Consider the following 4373-nt stretch of genomic DNA (forward strand, 5'->3'; position numbering starts at 1 on the left):
GAAAATAAATTCTGCGACAATAAAAGGTGATAAAACTTGCTGATGTATTTCTATGCCTCGATTTATTTACTAACATATAATACATTTGATTGGCGAATAATCGACCAATCGATTTACGCCGAACGCGCTACAACTTTTGTTTTTTTTATTTAGGGTTTGTCGTTTTTGTTTGTTTGTTTTACGGCATATCGACCATTTCTGTGTTCTCTGATGTGAAAATCTTACATTTATCTTAAAAATAAAGCTCGCACTTTTGTCGGTCACATCACATTAACGCGTAGCCTTACACATGTGCGTTTTAAACAGTGATTGATCACAAAAACAAATATATATTTTAATACGTACCTTGCTCAATCAGTTTATATGTGTAAGTTGTGCGTTTATATCCTCTTTATTCGTTAATATCTGGTCATGATTCCCTATGTTACTTGTAATCCTCTTTTTTATTTAATACGAATCTACATATGTGTTGAAAGACGATGAAGATCTGTATAGCTTTCATGGGTTATATTCATTTAGAGCAAGAAAAAGACTTTACTCATTGAGGTAGAGACAAGTTGCTAATAATTCCACGTATTTTTTTTTATATTTAGTCTTAAGAGTGGGGATTGGGTGACGCAGTCGTGCAAAAATTCGAGACAATATTCTGTTAGGTTTTCTTTATAATGTCGGAAGCATTTCGCCTATCTCGATTCCAACGAGTTACTAAGACTTTCTACAAACACTAGCTTGTTGCCCGAACACGCTACCTGATATCAATATCATTGGACACCTACATTTCTAGCGTGTTATGCCTAGGAAACAATCATGTGAACCCCGTTTCAATCAAGTCACTTGCAGTTAGGTTTAATTCTGTTTGGCTTCAGATTATCTTGACATGTACTTAAGAGACCCTTGTCAAAATTCTTACTAGTTTACTCAACCATTACTGATTGGTGAAAGGTTCAAATATATAACATAATCTCGATACCTATTAGAAAATATGTACTATTTTATTGTTTTACGGCGACTTGGACTCTCATATTTTAAGGCCATCAATACATATATAGTGTGACCATTATGTTTTCTGTAATGTCAGTGTATACATCCATATCATGTGGACCCACTATGAAGTCGGTCAATGTATTTTCGTATGTAATGTACTTCAAATAATTATTCGTGGAATTTTTTTTCTCATTCTAACGTAGTAATGATCTTTTCAACATGCCCATAAAAGAAAATACTGAAAATCGCAATTCATTGATTTTGCACTCTCGACTGTTTGATAATTTTGTGAACTTTCAACTATCGATTGTTTTACAATTTCCTGGAGTTGGAAACTTTCGACTTTCGATTGTTTTGTAATTTCCTGTAGCTCATAACTTTCAACTTTCGATTGTTTTGCAAATGTCTGTAGTTGGTAACTTTCGACTATCGATTGTTTTGCAATTTCCTGTTGTTGGTAACTTTCGACTATCGATTGTTTTGTAATTTCCTGTAGTTAAAACTTTCGACTATCGATTGTTTTGCAATTTCCTGTAGTTCATAACTTTCGACTATCTATTGTTTTGTAATTTTCTGTAGTTCATAACTTTCGACTATCGATTGTTTGCAATTTCCTGTGCATCATAACTTTCGACTATCGATTGTTTTGCAATTTCCTGTAGTTCACAACTTTCGACTATCGATTGTTTTGCAATTTCCTGTAGTTAATAACTTTCAACTATCGATTGTTTTGCAATATCCTGTATTTTGTAACTTTCGACAATCGATTGTTTTACAATTTCCTGTATTTGGTAACTTTCGATTATCGATTCTTTGTAATTTCCTGTATTTGGTAACTTTCGACTATCGATTATTTTGTAATTTATTGTAGTTCATACCTTTCGACTATCGATTGTTTTGCAATATTCTGTAATCGGTAACTTTCGACTATCGATTGTTTTGAAATTTCCTGTATTTGGTAACTATCGACTATCGATTGTTTTGTAATTTCCTGTATTTGGTAACTTTCGACTATCGATTGTTTTGCAATGTCCTGTATTTAGTAACTTTCGACTATGGATTGTTTTTAATTTCCTGTAGTTCTTAACTTTCGACTATCGATTGTTGTGCAATTTTTCGTGGTTCATAACTTTCGACTATCGATTGTTTTGCAATTTCCTGTATTTAGTACCTTTCGACTATCGATTGTTTTGCAATTTCCTGTATTAAGTAACTTTCGACTATCGATTGTTTTGCAATTTCCTGTAGCTAATAACTTTCGACTACCGATTGTTTTCCAATATCCAGTTGTACGTAACTTTCACCTATCAATTGTTTTGCAATTACCTGTAGTTCATAACTTTCGACTATCGATTGTTTTGCACTTTCCTGTAGTTGGTAACTTTCGACTATCGATTGTTTTACAATTTCCTGTATTTGGTAACTTTCGACTATCGATGGTTTTGTAATTACCTGTAGTGCATAACTTTCGACTATCGATGGTTTTGCAATTTCCTGTAGTTCATAACTTTCGACTATCGATTGTTGTGCAATTTTTCGTGGTTCATCACTTTCGACTATCGATTCTTTTGCAATTTCCTGTATTTAGTAACTTTCGACTATCGATTGTTTTGCAATATCCTGTATTTTGTAACTTTCGACTATCTATTGTTTTACAATTTCCTGTATTTGGTAACTTTTGACTATCGATGGTTTTGTAATTTCCTGTGGTTCATAACTTTCGACTATACATTGTTTTGCAATTTGCTGTAGTTCATAACTTTCGACTACCGATTGTTGTGCAATTTTCCGTGGTTCATAACTTTCGACAATCGATTGTTTTGCAATTTGCTGTAGTTGGTAACTTTCGACTAGCGATTATTTTATAATTTTCTGTAGTTCATAACTTTCGACTATGGATTGTTTTGTCATGTCTTGTATTTGGTAACTTTCGACTATCGATTGTTTGGCAATCTCCTGTATTTGGTAATTGTCGACTCTCGATTGTTTTCAATTTCCTGTATTTGAAAACTTTCGATTATGGATTGTTTTGAGATATCCTGTATTTGGTAACTTTCGACTATCGATTGCTTTGTAATTTCACGTATTTGGTAACTTTCGACTATCGATTGTTGTGTAATTTCCTGTATTTGGTAACTTTCGATTATAAATTGTTTTGTAATTTCCTGTAGTTCATAACTTTACAGGATCGATTGTTTTGTAAATTCTTTTATTTGGTAACTTTCGGCTATCGATTGTTTTGCCATTTTCCGTATTTGGTTACTTTCGTCTATCGATGGTTTTGAAATTTCCTCTATTTTGTAACTTAAAACTATCGGTTGTTTTGCAATTTCCTGTATTTGGTAATATTCGACTATCGATTGTTTTGTAATTTCCCGTATTTTGTAAGTTTCGACACTCGACTATCGATTGTTTTGAAATTTCCTGTAGTTTATAACTTGCGACTATCGATAGTTATGCAATTTCCTTTAGTTTATAACATTCGACTATCGATTGTTCTGAGATATCCTGCATTTGGTAACTTTCGACTATCTATTGTTTTGTAATTTCCTGTATTTGGTAACTTTCGACTATCTATTCTTTTGTAATTTCCTGTATTTGGTAACTTTCGACTATCTATTCTTTTGTAATTTCCTGTATTTGGTAACTTACGACTATCGATTGTTTTGCAATTTCCTGTATTTGGTAACTTTCGACTATAAATTGTTTTGTAAGTTCCTGTAGTTCATAACTTTCGACGATCGATTGTTTTGTAATTTCTTTTATTTGATAACTTTCGACTTTTTTTGCAATTTTCCGCATTTGGTAACTTTCGATTATCCAGTGTGTTGTAATTTCCTGTGTTTGGTAACTTTCGACTATCGATTGTTTAGTAATTTCCTGTATGTGTTAACTTTCGACTATCGATTGTTTTTCAATTTCCTGTATTTGGTACCTTTCGACTATCGATTGTTTTGTAATTTCCTGTATTTTATAACTTTCGACTGTCGATTGTTTTGCAATTTCCTGTATTTGGTAAATGTAGACCTTCGAATGTTTGTAATTTCCCATAGTTCATAACATTCGACTATGGATTGTTTTGCAGTTTTCTGTAGTTTGTTACTTTCGAGTATATATTGTTTTTCAAATTCCTGTGATTGGTAAATTTCGACTACATATTGTTTTGCAATTTCCTGTATTTGGTAACCTTCGATTATAGATTGTTTTGCAATTTCCTCCATTTGGTAACTTTCGACTATCGATTGTTTTGTAATTTCCTGTAGTTGGTAACTTTCCAATATCGATTGTTTTGTAATTTTCTGTATTTGGTGACTTTCGACTATCGATTGTTTTGAAATTTCCTGTATTTGGTAACTTTCGACTATCGATTGTTTTGTAATTTCCTGTAT

The 4373-nt window shown here is 32.4% G+C and overlaps 1 pseudogene; it reads right to left on the reverse strand.

Annotated features, from left to right (window-relative positions):
* Window positions 1–2918: 2918 nt before the first annotated feature.
* On the reverse strand, window positions 2919–3786 carry LOC145282487 (uncharacterized; annotated as a pseudogene).
* Window positions 3787–4373: the final 587 nt, after the last annotated feature.

Source organism: Euprymna scolopes, chromosome 1 (genome assembly GCF_053919585.1).
Source record: "Euprymna scolopes isolate OS-2025 chromosome 1, ASM5391958v1, whole genome shotgun sequence".
In the NCBI taxonomy this organism is placed as follows: Eukaryota; Metazoa; Mollusca; class Cephalopoda; order Sepiida; family Sepiolidae; genus Euprymna; species Euprymna scolopes.